The following is a 20,009-nucleotide window of genomic DNA, read 5'->3' on the forward strand; positions in this document are numbered from 1 at the left end:
GAGAAAGACAATCTTTATAGTAGGCATGCGTGGCAGGGAAAGCAGAGAGCCATGCTGTCCTGAGAAGGATCACTGAAGTCTCCCCTCCTGGAGGGTTTTTCTGGCAGTGAGAGGTAGTTCTGCATCAAAAAGTGATGGTGTGCACTGCATCTTAAGGGTAAATGACAATATAATTCATCTTAGTCAAACAGGTAGGCAAAGAGGACTGGATATTTTAAGGAACTACTCGGTTGGAAATCAGAAGTCATTTTTATGTAACCATAGAAGAAACACTCTGTAAGTTTTTACTGCAGGTCTTAGCTAAGCCTTATGTATTTGTATTTTCATTCTGCTAATTCATGGATCGCTTTTTTACAGCAGTTACTATAAAGTGCTTTGTAGAAATCATGGTTATAACCTGCATAAGTATTATTCTTTCCCTAGGTAATAATTAAAAAAAAAAATGCCTTTAAGGCTGCTTGAAGTGTTCCGCTCTAGAGACAGCACTGCAGTGAGGGTGAACTAGCATAACTGTAACTTTTTATGCAGAAACTAAAACATGCTGTCTATTGAAATGAGGGGAGGAAAGCAGAGCAGTATGTTAGGACCACAAGGCGATCCGTTCTACCAGCAAAACTGTAGGAATCCATCACATTGCAATGAGGTTCTCAGAGGCAACTTAGGTAACTTTGTTTGATATACAACTCAAAACAGTAATGGCAACAATAAACCACAGAAAAAAAAAATAATTTACACTGTTTTTGACAATTATTCTTTCAGTATTGCGGTGACCCCATTAACCAGCCATGTGCATTAGCAAAGCCCAACATTTCAGCTGAGAATAATGGAAGAACAATAATGTTTAAGAGGGTTCATTCTCAATCTAACAGCCAGTTGAAAACCTATAAAGTTTTTATCAAGCATATAGATTCTCCTAAATAGGCAATGTTCTGACTTATTTTTTTCACTACAGAAAAAGATGAGAATCTTCAAACCAATGACTTTCCACAAAAGGCTTGAATTTCTATTACGGATTTTAGCTACTGGAAACTGCTTTTGTATTGACATTTTTTTGACAGCAGAGGATCAGATATTTAAAATGTCTGATTTATTATCGCTCACATAAGGAACGTGCAATCAATTTCTCTCCTCTGAAATGAAAAAGGTAAAAATAATGATTTCTGCATTCCTGACAAAACAGGCGCATAATTTTTTCTCCCCACATAGCGGGGCTGTTTACCTCACGTACGACTCCCACAGTCATTCTAAAGAAAAAAAATGCAATGGCTTTCGATGCCTTGATATGACAGCATGTAACATCAGCAGCTTGTGATAAACCCTGTTCTCAAATGATTTTGCTGAGACAGGAGATCTACTGCCTTTGCATACGAGTGATGCTCACTGACATATTCCTGCCACAAGCAGTTACTGCGGGCATTAGCAAATCACTCCTTGTCTCCCGTGACAGCTAAAGCCCAGTGGGATTCATACCATGGCTCACATTTCCTTCAGCCCATTCAGGCATTTCCTTGGGCGGATGCTCCTGCTTGCTCACATGGTATCCACAGAGCAGGACACCTTCTCCCAAGTGGGCACCTTGTATTTGCATGTCCCTGTTGCTCTGCTCTCCCGAGCACTTTTCCATCATTTGGAGCAATATGACAGAACTTGCTGGAGGGCAAAAGACACACGGAGTGCAGACTCATTGACATCAGCCATGAAATAACAACTTGTTAATTGTAGTTCTTCTGATATAAAAAGAAAAGTAATTTTTTTGCTGCTTCTGTTCAAGTGCAGAGGTGATAGAGAGTGAATATTTAGTGAAAGTTCTTCTGATTCTAAAACAAAGTGTTATGACTGGAGCAGGAACTGTGTGTGGCCCATGTAGCCTTTGGTGAGATGTAAATCACTCTGACATTTTTCTGTTAGCAGCATTACATAAAGCAGTAAAACAGCTACTTGCTACTAGTGAAAACACAAAGCAGTGCAAGCTTGGGGTCTGGCTCCATTTAATAAAATACCTTCTGCTGGCGCCCCATGTCACGAAGCTGTTAGGACCAGATCCTCAAAGGTGTTTGGCTGCATGGCTCCCTTTGAAATTAACGGCAGGCAGGGCCTGCGTATCGGTAAAGCTTGCTTTCTTGGGCAATTTTCAGAAGCCTTCAAGCACCAGATTTTCACAGCTTTCAGCAGGAGTTACGTATCTAGTGGTCTGAACCTTTCTTTTGGATACCTGTCTGCATGCTTAGGTACCTGCGTGCCACTAAAACGCCTGCCAAGGGGGCTCTGCTCTCACTGCATCACAGTGGCTAAATGGCAGCAGGTTTCATAAGCACTTAGACGATTTCCCTGAAACACCAACAGGCATCGCCAGGCCCCATCCTGCCAGCAATGCCCTATTTTGCTTGGGTCGTTCATCCCACAGTCTTTTCCATGGCAGAGCTCAACCAGCAAGCAAATCTTGCCCTTCACCCCCAGTGCCAAGGCAGCAGGTGTTTAAAACGGCGGATGCAGGGTCAGTGGGAGCCAGGCAGGGCCATGCCAGGCTCCTGGCTGGGCAGGGGACACTGTGGGTGTCACTGTGTGGGCCAGCTCAGCCCTGGGCGCCCCGGGCTCTGCGGGCTCGGGCACGGCAGCCCGCTCACTGCAGCGCTCCCTTTCCTCCCTCTTGTGGCAGAAGGTCTGCTGTCACAAGCGTGAGCAGAACGAAATGTTTTCTACACGCAATCATGCAATAATTTAATCAGAAGTCATTACTCAAAAGCTAAAACAGTATCAAGACCTTTTTTTCCCGTCTCCGGAGGCAGATTATAACTATGCCATGTGTAGCCTACATTTCCTTGCTTTCTTCAGATTTTAGGCTTTGCTTTAAGTCTTGTCAAGTATAGTGGTTATTTATGACTCTAGGACAGACACGCAGTCTCTGCTTTTATCTGAGCTTTTTCTGTGGCACAGAGCAAGACTTCTGTGGTGGTAGAAGTGCTGCACTCGATACATTCAGGAGTGTATACCTGTAACAGGGCCAACACTGGAAAATAGGATTTTCCCCAGAATAAGCAGAGTTCATCAAGCCATGCTCGTAAAGGCAGCTACTTTGCACTTAGTATTTATGAGGAAAAAATCAAGATTTCGATGGTTTTTTTTTTCAGACAAGTTGCTGTAAATTTCTGCAAAACAGAACCAGACATTATGGATGCACTTCAGTCACCACTGCTCTTGTCAGTGCAGATACACATCATCAATGTCTCTTCTATATCAGGTTGTTGGCATTTTTTTGCTCTCAAATGGCTTTTATCAGTTCATATTGCGATGACCTGATGGCCCAAGCTTGTAAGCTATTTGTTTTAATTAGAATTACTCACTCAGCTGCTAGGAGTGCAAACCTCTAGTTCCATGCACTGATGTTTAGGACTAAGCCTAATGACAACTAAGATGTAAGAGAATTTGCACTTATTTAAGTCAAGGAGAGAAGAACCCAAGTTGATAGAGACTCTATGCCCGCTGCCCATTTTCTAGCAATAGATCAAAATTCCCCCAAATCAGTTAATGCAGAGTCACACATTGGAGATTTCCTGGTTGTCTCTTGCTTTTTCCTTGTCCTTAAAAAATACAGAATGTTTAGCAAATGCTGGAAGAATGACAGGAGGAAAATTAATCCACTTTATGCCACAGAGGTCTGTGGGCAGATGGGTCAATATGGCTTATTCTGGAGGAAATCCATTGAGGGAAAACAGAGCATGGCTTTAAAAATAGTGATTTTTTTTTCTTTTAAATCTTGAATAGAAATACAGACGGCTATAATAGAAAGTTAAAATTTTATGTAAAATTATGCTAATCCTTTATGTTTTATGCATAAAAGATTTATGCATCTTTATGCCAACCTAAAACATAGCAAACAGGTCAGAAGAGATTGAGTTTGTGTGCGTGTATTATTTCCAGTTTCTGTTTTGGCTGCTGGAAAACTAGGCCACCTCAGGCATAGCAGGGTTTGCTCTGTACGTCTGTTGTAGGAGGGACTCCACAGCCTGCCTGTCTGTCTGCTCTCCAGCTCAGCTCCACTGTGGCTCCCTGCTCCTTCCAGCCCCATCCTCAGCTCTCCTACCTTCCCTCTAGGAGCAACAGGAACCCACTCAGCCCTGCATTCCCGGTTATCCCTAAATCTCTGGTGTCTGTGTTCTAAGTTCTGCCCTTTCCTGCAGGACAAGCTGCTCCTGCTTTTTTTTTTTTTTTTTTTTCTCCATCCTCTTTTCTTTTTTTCTTCTGCTTTCTGCCACACTGATGTTCTGCACATTCTTCCTCATTCTGATTATGTGCTCCATTTCCACAACCCGTCCTCAGCTTCTCAGACCCAAGTCTACCAAACCAGTAGCTTCCTGCCCAAAAGTAAATAATCCTTGGTAAGTATTTGCTGAAATGAACAGGCAGAACTTAGCAAATGCCCATCTTTCACTGGGTCCCTCAGCACTCCCCACCTTCACCAAGGAAGACCCAGAGCAGTGAAGGAGGCTCCATGTGAAGCCCAGCAGCAGCAGCAGCCCCTTGTCAGAGGTAAAGTCTCTGTCCCCTCCTGCACTGCCCCACTCTCGTGTTCCTGGCAAAGGGTCTAAGTCTCCCCCACCATGGGCAAATCTGCTTTTTGTCCACCCCAACGATTGCTCCATAGAGCCGTGTCCTCTCAGCCACCAAGCCATTAAATTGCTTGTGTTATTTATGTTGTAGCTGGAGTGCAGCCTCAGCAGAGCTCGCTGTGCCTACGTCTCACGGTTTATTGATTGTGGTCCTTGCGCAGATGACGGTTATCGAGATATCTGAGAACCACCCAGAATTATGAAGTGTGGCAGCCATGCATTTACGTCTTTCTCTGGGCATCTCTTTGATGATATATATCAAAGGAGTGACTTGTATATTTGGCTTAAAAGATGGCAGATGTTGCAGTGATCTCACCACTGTTTTGTAGTGAGTAGAACGAAACTATTCCTTTGATTTGTTGTTAGATGTAGAATGACTAAATACAGAAGAGTTGGGGTGATATATTTTTAGGAACCAGTGGTGGCTAGCATGAGTCTTTTGGTCAGCAATGCCATCCTTAATATATAAATATATAAAAAATCATATTCGTATTTCAAGCATTCCGTTTAGAGCAGTTTTTAACATACAGCAGCCTGCTGCTTTTCCAATAGGCATCACTCTTCTTTCTAGCAAATGCTCCTGCAACACATTTTTCAAGGCTGAAGAGTATCTTAAAAATGTTGCCAGACTGACAATTAAACCAATAATGCAATTTATTTCCATTGTCCTCATTTACCGAATATGATAGATATATGGTATCTGAATTAGGTTTAAGAATTTTAGAGATTCTACTAAAAGTGATGAGTCTTTTCAGAAAGAAAGTATATACCTTCTGTTACTGAGCTTTTCCCTGCTAAAAGCAAGATATCCACACAAGGGGAATTTTTGCCCATGTTGTTGTTTCAGAGATTTTCAGCAGCTCCAGAACCATCATTTTCTCACACCAAAGATGAAACATGCCTGGAGGCCAGGGCTGGAAACTTGGCTTTTCAAAATTCCTATGAGATTTGCAGTGTAAATCAAAATCCTGACTTCTTAAGTGTTCAGACACAGCAATATGTGTGCCTTCAAGTTTACACCTCAGTTAGAACTATATGGTTGCTGTTCATTGCTGTCTTCCGGATTCGTTCTCATGTGATTCCAGGATGATTAGGAAGTTTCCTGCTCTTTGTGACTACCCTTCCCAGTGCAAAAATTTATCTCCTAAGCCTCAGTACTTTGTTTCTTTAACACTTGTAGGCTTTTTCTAAGCCTTGCGAGGCTTCGTCACCTTGCACCGTTCCCATTCTTCAAAAATGACCTGACAGGTAGTGAAAAGGCCATGCTTTCAGGGGGCAATTTAATTTCAGCGAGCTAGTATTACAGAAGCAAGTTAAGCACAAGCAGCTTGGCTGTAGTAAATTCAGATTAAAACTTAGTTTACTTATAACAAGTGATGGATTCCCCCAAATGATTAAACTTATGTACATTTTCACTTCTGGAAAAATTACTCCGTGTTTATTTGTTCCTAGGATTTCCGAGAATGATAGTATACGAATAATACCAAGAAGGCCTGGACATTTATGAAACTTCAGAGAGAAGGTATCTTTCCTTCTGGCTCAGTGATTCGTTTATTTTAGCTGCTCCCATGCCAACCTCCATGCTTGCTGTTCTTTAATGTTATACTTGCTTGGAGTATGAGCTTCTAGTTTCTAAATTTCCTGTAATTTAGCCCTGACCAAGCATGCTCAGGCTTGGTATGTTTGGAAGTTTCTTTTTCTGATTATCACAACTTTTTTTTTAATGCAGATGACCTTCATTTTGTTGTCCTTCAAGTTTCTCAAGGCATAGCATACATTTTCAGCAATATTTACACTGCTAATAACATTCCTTCCTCTAAATCTGTAATTAGCACTTGTGCCTGTGCTGGTGCCTGCAGTAATTAATTGATATTTGTTAGATGCTAAAGGGCAGGAACATATGGTGCCACCTTGTGTGCTGCACTAATCTGTATAGAAATCTGCTGCCACAAGCTGCAACTGCTGAATAATTTCTTTCCTTTCCTCTGTGATGGCAGTTGTTCCAAACCTGACAGAGGAAATGAAGATATTTAGCCTGGAGACACTACGCTGTGGCCACATCTGCGCTGGAGAACAGTGCGGCCTGATGGAAGTAGAGAAGCACTCAGTGAGGTGATAAAGACCCAACTTCCAGACAATATCACAGCAGTCTGCTTTGATCTCTGCTGGACCTGTGGGCTGAACACCCATTGCAGCTGGAGCTCATCACATGTGGTTCTGGAGCACATATCCTGGTCTGGTTTCATCCAGAGGAATGCTGCTCCAGACCTGCTCTGTGATGCCCCCCAAGCATTGTCCATGCTCTGCTGAGCTTATCAAAGTGGTAGCTAGAAAAAGTGGAGAGAGACTTCAGAAATGCATTCCTAATTAGTACTAAACATAAATGAAAGATCATCCTGTACATGCCAGACTCCTCATCTGCAGCAGTTGCACTCCATAGGTGATCTGACACCCAGTTCATCCGCCTGCCAGTGTCTATGCTCTGATTTCGTGCCCTAGCTTTGGAGTGGCCTGATGCAGGTGTCCTCTTGGGGGAGGTGGTGATGACCATGCCCCATATCTGTGAAGACAGTTTAGGTACAAACACCACAAACAGTACAGTTGACTTCCTAGTGCTAACATCATCCTCCATAAGAATCTCAGCAACTTCCATGTCCTACCCTGTGCGTAGGCAGTGAGGAGAGAGGCCACAGGGCTCAGAGGCAGGGAGAGCCTCTAGACCATTTTCACTCCTGCCCCAGGCCAGCTACAGATAAGGTCTGAGTTGCTTAAGCATGCCATAAAATCTAGACTTTGCTATTTGCAAACTTAATCCTCTACTAGAAAAGGACTCATGTTGAAAAAAGGTTTTCCTTCTTAAAGCTACCCTGTGGACCCATCTGTTGGATTGGACCCATTGTTGTGGACCCATTCTGCTAAAAAGTTGCCGGCACATTTTTCTCAGCCAAAGAAAACCTTAAATTGGCTGCCTTTACTGACAGAAAAAGGTGCTGCTTAGGCAAGTATTCTGTTTCCTGCTAAGATGCTATGAATCATAATGCACAAATTAATTCATATGGTGTTTTTTTACTCCATTGTAGAAAAGAAAAAAAAGAAAGAAGGAAAAAAAAAAAAAAGAAAAAAAAAAAGAAAAAAAATGCTAGCGTGAATTAGTTGCCTGGAAGAAATGAAATGCACTGAGATAGTATGTAATACCTTAATCCATTGCTTGCTGACATAATCTTTTTTGGATAGCTTTCCATTATATTTCCCTAGACAGCTGGACATTTGAATTGATGAGACTTTATCCACTTTTCGTAATTAATATTTTTTTTTCTGAGGGCATGTTATTTCTAGTACTCCCAAAGGGTTATTTTTTTCCCTTGTTTTACTCTCATTTATCTTCACATTCTTCTCACTGACTCTTTATTTCAGCACCTTTTGCTTTTCATGGGTCTTTAGTTCCGTTAAACATCCAGCGCTAATTAGGCTCTGTTGTCTAAGCTGTACCAAACACTTCACTCAAATCAAAGACCATCTGATTAGTTAGTCTGCAGGTTACACCCTAGCTTGCAATATTAGCACAACTGAACGGTTGAAATGCTCGTTACAACCTGATACACATATAAAATAAGTTTCTTTAATAGCAATCAAGGTTTCTCTTCCACTATTGATGAACTAAGGCGTGACAAGTCCTCACTGCTCAGGTGACTGCTGGGCTGTTTGCAGCAGAGGGAAGGCAGGGGAGCAGTAATGATTTTTTCTATATTCTCCCAGGAACCTCTATGTTGAGCACCCCAGGAATGGGGAGAGAACCTAGGGAAAACTCTATATTTGGAGGAGCCTTCCATTGCAAAGGTCATCCTTAAAATTTCCACAGAGCTCCATACCTACACCTTTTTTTTTTTAGATCTCTGGCGGTTAATTCTGGCATTTAAATGGGTTAATGGGTTAAATGAGTTAAGGAAATCCAGAAACAATTTTTAATCTAGTAATTTCTAACCCTTTCTAATCAGTATACAAGGATGGTATGGTTCAGTTTGTCACTTGGGTATGCTACCATCAGGCCACCAAAATCTTCTGAATACTTGATATTTTATAAAAGTTTGATGTGGGAACACATGCCAGGTCATGGGTACGTGACCACGGTGGCAGCTCATGGTTTATGTATCTGTCCATCTGAACCCTCACAGGCACAGGAGAAGATGTTGAGATCATATAGTCACACCAGGCAAAACCAAAATAAATAAATGTCTTGTGTCTCATCCCTCACACTTCCCCCTACTTGGCCAGGATGGTAGTGGCCCGGCCATGTGTAGAGGTAGTAGAAAGAATTCAGCTATCAGATCCTATCATCAGCCAGATCAGATTTCTTTTAAGGCCACAGTAGTAGTCAGAGTGGACTGGATGACTACTAGATGCTAAATGGGACATCCTTAACCTAAAACTTAAGTTCCAAACAAATAACTATGTGCAAAATCTCAACTTCTTTTCTCAAAGCAAAACAAAGCAAAATAGACCTACTTTACCCTTTCATCTGCCTCCACAGAAAATCTAGATGCCATGAACTATAAGTTGATATCATCAGAGTTAGTTCATGATTTCACAATTTCTGGATTGAAAGCACTGTAGGTGCTGCGAAAGCAAAGTATATTATGCAGCTCATTTTGAAAGGAGTTAAATATTTCTTGTGTAACTACACTTTAACTTGTCAAAAACGTGAGTGTTAATTATCAATGTTCTCTAGTAAAATCTGTATGTAATTGTGTGGATGGTACGTTGAAAGAATGGCTAAACAGAGCCAAATACTTGATCGGAGAGTGCTTTAAATCAGTATGAGCTCTGGAATGGCTGGAGAGAAAGAGCTGTTCATATGATGAGTGAATAAACTCTTGACAGAAGAGTGCAGAGCAGCGACCAGGAGTAATGTTTCCCAGACCTGCTCTTCTCCCCTTCCCTCTCCCCTTGCCAGCAGCACCATGCTGAAAGGAGCTCCTTCCAGGTTCCAAGTCAGCCTCTATTTTAGGAGACTTTTAAGTATCTGTTAAAGTGAAACTCCCCAAAGGAGCCTCTTCTTGCAGCTTGATCTACATAAATCATCTTTTCATAGAAAAAAAAAATGTGGTGAAATATGTAGAGCTGCTCAAGATGTACTTGAGAGGACTAGTTAATGGCATCCCTGTTTGCAAAAGCAACTTTTGCAACGTGGAAATGAAATAAGGAAAAAAAATACTAAACTGTTAGATTTCCTCTTTAAAACTGAAAATATAAAATTTCTGACAGAGGGAAGAAAATTATTCAAGGCAAAATAGAAACCAATTTATATTGCTTAAATCAATTCATCGCAGTGATCTTCAGAATGCTATGCTGCTCAGTAAATCACTTTGGACTCCTAGAAAAGCTGAATATTAATAGAGGCAGATGTACTTGTAGTGTCTCCATTGTTGAGTACAAAAACAGTAACACCACTGCAAGTTTCTAAAGCACTATTGTAATTTTTCAGTGCATTACAGTCAGGAGAATTGTAGCAAATCCTTTCTCTCTTCTTAGGAGTAAAATCTGAGGACATAAGGAAAGAGTGGCTTTTTCACTCTCTTTCATGTAATGATGATTTCCACAATTCAGATGAACTGTGAACTGCCAAAATTATATTAAATATTTCTGTATTGCCTTTTTATCTATCTATCTATCTATCTATCTATCTATCTATCTATCTATCTATTTATTTGTAAAAAGACTTTGCTACAGACATCTTCTAATACAATTAGGTTAAACTCAAGTAGACAGGTACCAATGCCATTTCTGAGGCAGGATTTTCAATATATATGCAGTTCCCAAGCTCTGCAGTGCCACTCTTCTGGGGAAAGGTGAGTAAATAAAGCAAGATGTTACTAGATATTCTTTATATTCATTTTAGTGTATAAAACAAATGAACAAAAAGCTAGACCTGACAGGCAGATGTGATGTTTTAACAGAGAAATCTGTTTTTTAAAGAACACTCAGAACTAGTACTTTAAATAGAAAAGCACATATCTCACTGATAACTGCTGCAGCGTTTTATCTGTGTTACATCTCAGGGGAACTGCAGAGAATGTCAGAGCATAGGTCAGATCAGCTGATATTAAAAGAGCAGCATTAAATACTGCTGGTTGGCCATGGAAAAGACTCTGTTTTCTGGTTTATTTGGGGCAGAGGCAAAAGAAAGACCATGAGGCTTTCCACCGTTACTGTTCAGAGCTCTGAAAACCTTAACTTTCTAGGCATTGCGTGTATAAATAGCACTCAGTGCTATACAGCGCAATTAGGCATGGGCTAGAGTTCATGTTTAGCCTAGTCTGGAAGTTCAGTGAAGGCCCCTGACATAGCAAAGGGTTCTGCTTTGCATAAAGCACCTTCAAAATATCGTTATATTAAATTCCCATATATTAAGAATGAATTAATAGGCATGCCACAGGGACATAAATGTTTCACTTCTATAGTCTGCTTTCATCTCATTGATGGGACCCACCATCTTATATCTCTTATCCAACTCACAAAGTTGATCTTTGGCATCTCTCTCACTCACACTTGCCTTCAGCAAAGGTGCAGTGGAGCCATCCTAAAATTACAGCAGACACATGCATAGCTCAGCGTACCAGTAAGCAGAGGAGGAAACATTTGTCAAAGAACTTTAAGACTTTAAAAGGCTTTGATTAAAAGCATCCACAGAGGACTGACTTTTTGTCAGAAAAAAAAGAACTCACGTATTGATTCCTTGGAGTCCTGGTAAGCTTATAAAACAAAATTTGAGACCTGCACTGAGCACATAATATTTTGTACATATTGGAGCTGATGAAAATTTCATTGCTTTTTTATTTCTTCTTTTTCTTCTTCTTTTTTGCCACAATAGAAAAGTGGGTCTTTTTGGTAAAGAGAAAGGAGATTTCTATGACAGTAGCTTATATACCTGGCAAAGAAACATAAGGAATGTCAAGTGCCTCCTAAATTTAATGACTGGCTCACTACAAAAATGAGATAGATTTTATATTATGTAGCGAGAGGGAGAAAGGAAATTACTGGCAACAGCTATCTGAAGAATTATTCATATCTGACCACTTTAAACCAATACTGATTTTTGGAGGTTAAGACCAGCCAAAGATAAAGATGCATTCATCATCTGTCTGTATCTTTAATTGGGCTTGGATGAAACATGAGCTGCCCTAATGTCTGACTGACCCAAATTAAGCTAATTCATTTATTTTTATTTATGCATATTCTAAATGGATTTAAAACAAACCTTGGATTTTATTTCCAGATTAGAGTATGAAATTTGATAATACTGGATGAGAACATGATATAGGCTGCCTCAAATCATTAGCAAGACTGAGACCAAAGGTTTCAGCTAGACGGAGAGGTGGGTGTGCTCCATTGCACACATCCATGTCTTGATCTCTTGAACATCCAGATCAAGGTCCTGGCTGGCATGAGGCGTAGCTCTCTTCCAGTCTGTATGACTGTTGTTCTTACCCTATGAGTCAATGAACAGGTATGTGCCTCCAAATCTTGCTCTGGGAAGAGGTTGTGACACAGCTAAGAGTGCACATGGGCACTTGGGAGCTCAGAAATGCCCTTGGCCCACCAAACGGAGACATAGCCTTTCCTTAAAATTGGTCTCACCTCCATGTTCAGACCATACCTAGATAAAAGTCTGTATTACAGCTCAGATCGTCTCACATATGCAGCCCCTTTGTAAATACAGAACAGATCACTTTCGAAATTCGCACTGAGCTGAAGTAGCTGAGGTACAAAAGCTTACAGCACACTGGAGGGGAAGAAAACATTCATTCTGTTCCTCCTAACAACACAGCCAAGTTTACCAGGCAGAAGCAGCAATTATCTGTACATATGGTATTTTAGAAATTTGAGAGTTACTTGCTTTATAGCTCCCTCTTTTCTCCTGCCTTCTTTCACCAAGGGTGCAGAGGTTAACCCACGTATCTTTCTGTCTTTCTGTAACCAAGGCCAATTTCCTTCAGTAGTCTTCCCATATTCACTTCAAATATAATGTGATACTTACTGAAAAATTGATAACAGTTCACTCAAATGAAAATTTCTGAATGAGTGGAAAATTCCTGCATGATACAGAGAAATTAAGACTCAGTAATGTAAAGATAAAAAAAAAATGCTGATGAGATAGTGGTTACTGAAAAAGGAATTAAAATACCTTATATCAAAAACATGAAATTGGATGTGTTCCCTTCAGATATACCTCTTCATCCTGATTTTGTATCTATAGAAAGACTCCAGGGGGATTATTTTTTTAAGCTGGAATTCCCTTTTATAACAAATAGAAATTGTCCCAGAAGGACAGAATACATGCAGCTTCTCTCTTCCTCGTTTGTATTCCTAAATAGACTGCTATATCATCTTTAGTAGATATGTGTGCTGTGAATGAGTTCATATGATTGTGAGAACTTTTATTTGTCAATTCTTCCAATACTGTGTTAGGCTACTTATACATGTAAATAGTTAAAAAAACATAGATGCACCAGCCTTGACTGTCTGTGTCACTAAGATAATACTTGTGCCAGTAAGATACTAGATATCAGCTGCAAGACGACTGGAATCAGCACTGACTTAATGAAAAGACAGCTTCTGTGCTGTGATATAATGGTCCGCTGAGGTAAGGAGAGAGCGATGGGCAGGGCTCCCGTGACACATGGTTGAGTCGGGATATGCCAAGGGACCATGCAATGAGTCCCAACTGGAAAAAGACCACACAAAATGCAGGAGCAGGGATGCATCAATGTCTTTTGGGAGACCTAGTAGAACAGTGGGCAAAAATCTATTAGAGAGAAAGGGGCGAGCATGACTAAAAGGTCTCATGGCATTTATTCTGACAGGATGATTAATTTCTCATTACTCATCCAGAATGGGACCGTCTGAGGGGAATTCAAGAAAGTATTTGAGCCTTTCAATCATTGATTATTTGGAGAGGAGCTTTTGTATAATCCCAATCAATTTATATTGCCTTTGTCTTGAAATGGCATAGCAGAAGATCTCTGATTTTTTGGTGGAGCTTCTATAGAGTCTGAGCATGTTAGTTCAAAGCAAGGAGCTAAACCCTTAGCCATTACAGAATACCCGAAGTGCTCCAGCCAGGCGGTGGCCCCTTGCACCAGCTATTGCTTTGTATCTTCCTCCTCCTTCATTCTGATGTCTAGAGGTCCTGCTGATGTGTTCCGGAATAGAAAAATCACAATTGCTAACCTGCAGAGGTGTTGAGAAAAGTTTTATCTGGTGGCTACATGGATATTGACTCCATCCTGCAAAGGAGTCTATTTTTGACAAGCCTCAAGAAGTAGAATGAATATTCCCTGCTTCACTCTTGCTTCTTCCTACTTTACACTGCTGCTGTTTCTATGCCTTGTGTCTCAAGTGCTCACCAGAAAATTGTGTGTGTGCTTATACCGGGTATAGCAGCTGAGCACAAGAAAGGGCAAGCAAGAAGAGTGCTTTATTCCTTCACTAAGAACGTACATAGCACTGGTCATATTGACTCAGACCAGAAAGTCCCCCTAGCTCAATATCCTGTCTAGACAGCAGATGCTTAAGCAAAGAGTAAGTAGAAGAACAGGGCAAACACTACAAGGAAGCTTTACAACTTACCAATTATTTTTGTTTTGGTGTGTGTCTGTGAATGTGTGTGGGGGGTAATCAGATATGAGTATAGTAAAAAAAGAAAAAGAAAAACAAGAAAGATAAAAATCAATGGAAACGAAGAGAATAAAACAAAAAGGGTAATATTCAGCAGATAATTAGTGAAGGAAAAGGGAAAGTACTGTTGAAACAGGAAACGACGGAAAAGACGATCCATGAGGCAGGCAGGCAGAGCTGTAGGAAACTGGATGGGATGGCGGAAACGGAGAAACAATATGTGAAAGGAACAGCTAGAGAAAGAGCAAAGGGAAGAGAGTATATGCCAGGGGGTACTAAAACTAGCTAATTGCTGTCAACAGGTATGTACATAAAAGAGTTTTACACCACACTTTTAATGCTATATATTTACTTAGAGAATCCTATTTCTGAATAATTTTGAAAATCTCATGATTTCCTTCTTTCCTCCCCTCACCGTCCCTTCCTTCTTTCCCCCCTTCCTCTTCCTTCCTTCCTTTTCTCCTTCCTCTCTCTCTGTTGTTCCCTACCTACCTTGCAAGAGTGGCCTTTGCCTCGATGCCTCTAGCTGCTGAAGAGAGGCGAATAGAAACAAGCATGGGAGAAACTGGGACCTGACTGGCATAAGGCAGCCCTTCTGTAAAATGAAGGGGTGATGCAAGGTCACACAGAGGTCCCAAATGAATGGACAGGGGCGGGGGCTACTAATATTCCCTGAGGTTGGGTACTACCTTTGAGCACTGGAGAAACCTTTTGGCTCTGACGGGATAAGTTCTGAAGGGTTGAAGGTTTTCCCCTTTCTACGGACACTCAGTGTCCCACAATAATTTGAGCCAATAATTAGTGACACAGCTCTTAGAGCAAGCTGCACAGCCCACATAGAAACGATGGTCCATTTTTCCTATTTCTTCCATTTCTTTTTTTCCATTTCTTCCTTTTTTTTTTTTTTTTTTTTTTTTTTTTTTTTTAAAATTTTTTTTTTTTTCTGGTAACCTTGTGGTGCTTATGAATTTTCACAAAGTGTTTAAGACATGACAACGCTGGCTGTGATTTCAGGCAGTAACTATACACTCTAAATTCAATTTCTCACTGGACAAAAAAAACAAACAAGCTGCACAGAGATTGCAGTTTCATGGTGTGTGCATGTGTCTGATGAAGGAGCTGTTCTTGATGAAGTGATATATGTGGAGGTTTGTAAAGAAAATGAGAAAGAAGCTCAGAGCAAATGTCCAAATGAGCAAAGCTTTCAGCTTTTTGTTCATTATGATTCCAAGACAATATCTCACAGAAGTGCTAGACTGTAAACTGTGAGGACAGAAATATTCATTAGTTTCCAACCTGCAACACTGACACTCAGCTGGTATTTCTAGGGCTTGCCACCATGTAAGTGCAATAGTAACACTACTACTCGTTAAAAAAAAAAAAAAAAAAAAAAGAATATCTTTTAATTTTTATGTGTAATAAATTGTGTGCTTAAGCAGTACTCCTTGTGAAGTGAAATGGCTGTAGTAAAGGTAAAATCCATATTTGCGCATGCAATACCAGCATTATCTTCTGGCTCAAGGCCAATAATATTGACAATTGGTCAGGCTAAAAATCTGTAAAGATAAACCCACTATGAATTATTTTAGAGAAAACATTTTCTCTGTGTAAATAGGTGTCAGAAGTTGGAAAAATAGCAGTCACCATACATTTTTAGGGATAAAGTATATTTTTATTTTGTCGCAGGATAATTTTTAGAGCCATTTTAGAGTTCTTGCCATTAAGGAACAAGAACATAGCATTTCTGCCCACTGAAAAGTGCATTCTGTGTTGGAAGTGCCATGCAAAAAACATTGTTAGAAGCTGACTGAACAAAGGAGAATTAGCTACTCCATGAAAATTTAGCTTTTATATCTTCTCATTCTATTACTGAGGAGGAAGAGACTACATTTTTAGACCAAATTATGGTGACAGATCTTGGTCTGAGGAAAATAATAGCCTTGATTTAGTTATTTATTTCCATATCTGCTAAATTTGCTGCTCTATGGTGTTCAGTGAGTTTATCTTATAGTTATCAGAGACTTGATCTTAGGTTAATTCCTGCAAATTTATATCATAAAGGAAGCAAGAGCACCATAGTAAATAAAGTCGTTGCTATGTTTCAAATACAATCTCAAATACAAAATTATTTTATTTCATGATAGACATTATTCCATGATAGAAATAAAGGGATGTTTTAATAGTTAGATATTTTTACATTCACAGTTTGATAGCTTCAGTAAACATTATTATATAGATGAATTAAGTAAATTTGGAGATTTGAGGGAGGCATTATGTTTTGTACATTTTAAAGCTTGTATTTGGCTTTGTTTATAAAAAGTACTATGCAATAAATTTGCTTTTGTAAGCAATAACGTGTTTACATTTAAATACTGCATATTAAATTCCTTATTGGAATGTTCTTGTCAGACTCCTTTTCCCTCTTTTATTTTTTTTCTGAAATGGAGCTTTTGATTACATAACCCTTTGTATTTGACAAACTCCTTCTACATTTTTTTGCCTGTGGACAAAGTAAAGGAGTCTAAGAGATCTTAAGATTGTTTGGCCTAAAGATGAGAAGAGGAAAGGTAACAAAATGACAGACTTTAAGTATCTAAGGGGGGAGTCTTAGAGAAAGCAGAGCCAAACTCTTCCAAGAGGCACTCAGCAGAAGGACAAGAGGCAATGGTCACAGTCCCTTAAACTGGATGGGGGAAAAAGTATTCACAGTGAGAGTGGATCAGCACTGGAAGAAGTTGCCCAGAGAGGCCAGGGAATCTCTGTCCTTGGAAAATTTTCAGAACTTAATTGAGCTCCGTGGAAAATTTTCAGAACTTAATTGAGCAAGACCATGGGAAACCTGATCTGACCTTAAAGAGGCCTTCTCTGAGCAGGATATGGGACTAAATGACTTCCAGAGGTCCTTTCCAAACTCAATTCTTCCAATCTTCAATGAAGGAGTAGTTAATTTTTGTCCTGTAGACAATGCTTATTAGAGTCCCCATTTTTGTATTAAATTTAGTGTACTGTAATATATGATTAAAGCATTTAAAATAGTGGTCATCAGAACTTTTTATGAAGGAAATGCAATATTCAGCAGGCTTAATAGTCAGTTCTGCTCCTTTGAGCTAGTAAAACTCATATGACCTGATATACTAATTCTATATACTGATATATACTAATATATGAGCTGATATACTAATTTTCAAACCAGTATACAACTTTATACATAAGCTTATATTTCTATGTTGAGTTTACAGGAGCAAATCTTCCTCTAGATGCTGAAGTCTTTGCCCATACGAACTTTAGGACTTAGGTAAGAGAGTATTTTCAAGCCTTTTCCTATCCCCGTTACTTTCCTCCAGACTATTTGCCAATGTACTCCAGGTACAGTAAAATATTTGTGACATTTTACAGAGAAGTATAAATATCTCTATTCACCTAAATGAATATTCTGATTCTGTAAATATTTACCATTGTAAATGAGCGCTCACATCCATTTCAGTGTAATATTTACTACACTGAAATATAATTTCATTCCTAGTGGAAACCTAGAAGAAAAGCATGTGGGGATCTGCTGCTCCCATTTACATTTAATAGTACAGAACTACTAGTTTCCACTCAATGCATTTGCCACTGCAGCACTAACAAGTGCCTATCTGCATGTGAATCTGAGTTCCCTCTTCTAGCTGAGCAACTCCACAAATGTCTTAACTGCATCTTACTAATTCCAGTCTTCCTCAAATTAACCAGCTATAATATTACCCTCCTAAGTGTTTGTTTTCTTGTCTAGCTTTGCTTCAGTCATGATTTATATAAGCATATGGCTCTAACCATGAAGCAAAAATTACCTATCCAGAGCAAATGCCCATATTCTTTTCTTACTGTGTCAGAAATCATGTAAGTATTGATAAAGGTAGCAAAAACATCCACAGTTATATGGATTCTTGAATACATTTTGTATTTAGGGTTGAGTAATTTAGGAGTATTTAGTACATAGCTACATTTCTATTTCTCTCAGCCAAGAAAAATAATTATATACAAATGCACAACAGGGAAAATGGATGAATATTGTTTTGCAAATATATCATACTTTATTGTCAGATAATGTGACCTGATATATAACCAAATACGTTAACAATATACAATTTAGAACAGAATTTCCAGGATTTAAATGTTTTATTTAGTAGTTCACTAGTTAGTAGTTAGTTTGGTAGAATAAACATAAAGTACCTCCTTTTAAATAATATCTAAATCAGTGTTTCGGTTAAAATACCCTTCATATTTTCTAAGTGAATCTGTCATCACTATGATGTATCTTTTTTGACTCTATCCATCATGTTTATGTTGTGTTACATGAATGTCCCCTGGCAAACTAAAACCTGCCAGAAATCTCAGTTTTATTTCAAAGTGGGTGGCAAGATCAGGGCCAACAGACCACTGCATAGTCTGTGCACAGACGTAGCTAATTCTAGGAAAGAGGAAGATAATTCCCATGCTGGGTGGGCTATTAAATGAAAGAAGCCATGATATGTGGCACTAACACATTTACTTTTTAAGCTCCTCATAGTCCCTTTCTGCCGGTTATCCTGGGACTCACAGACAGATTTACGTGCTGTTTTCTCAGCCGTACTAGTTGTTACCTTGTGTTTCTTTCACTTAGGATTGCTTACGCTTCAGTCCTTCGTCTCACAAGGCACAGCCTTTCCAGCGTATGTGCAGAAACCTGAGGTACTCCAGGAAAGCTTCTACCCCTTCGTAATACCTAAACATCTTAATTAGCATATGCATATAGCACAAGAATAAACAGTGTGCTGAACAGATAAGGTAGAAGCTAGACGTAGACTGTAACACAGAGTTCATATTACTGAAATCAATGTACAAAACTATAGGAAGTACTAGTTGTTTACAGTGATAATGGCATTGATTTAAATAGTTTTATTCATGTAATACAAACAATAGATGGTGTCTCACAACTGGAAAGCACATTCCAATTTTGAATTTGGCATTCAAGAAAACAAAACAAAAAAAAAAAAAAACAGAAGTTTACAAACTGAGTTCGCTGCTAACACTCAAAATGTGCCTGTTTCCTGGTCTTCCATGCTTCTATGACGTTCCTTCTTCTTCTTCCCTCTCCAGACAGAAGCCCAGTAAGGATCTCAGTTCCACTCCCTGCAGCACTCCAGCCACTCATCCTTCTGATCATAGCTGTCCACGGAGATGGCATCTCCATCTCTAGGTTGTGTTGTTGCCCTCTCAAAGCACAGAGCACATCATTCCAAGAGATAATAAGCAGGAAGGAGTGCCGATTTTATCCACCTGTGTAATGCTGCCTGCCAGAGACGGATTTTCCTTTTTCTAGTTAGACTGCATCTTCTTTCCGCTGTTTCTTTACCTATTAATAAAGTAGAGCAAAAGCTCAATGACAATAACCATAACAAAGATACATTCCTAAGGACAAGGCAGCTCTTTAGTACTGCTGTTGCTGAATTTGAGATGTCCTTGCTCTTTATCATCTTTTTCAGTAGCTAAAATCCGAAATCTCTTTTACCTCGTGGGTAGACCTCGTGTGTTTAGGGGCTGTATCTGAACAATTGCTCCATAGGCAATTCTAAGCTCCTAGGTCAAGACATCCCACCCATTTCCTGGCAACCTTACGCACACACCAGGACTTTTCCTTACATCTGTAAGAAAACCCTCTTAGAGCAGTAAAGGCCTCTCAGCCACCACCCGTGACCTGAGCTGTAA

This window comes from Nothoprocta perdicaria, unplaced genomic scaffold (genome assembly GCF_003342845.1).
Source record: "Nothoprocta perdicaria isolate Ctin4 unplaced genomic scaffold, notPer1 scaffold_36, whole genome shotgun sequence".
Lineage (NCBI taxonomy): Eukaryota > Metazoa > Chordata > Aves > Tinamiformes > Tinamidae > Nothoprocta > Nothoprocta perdicaria.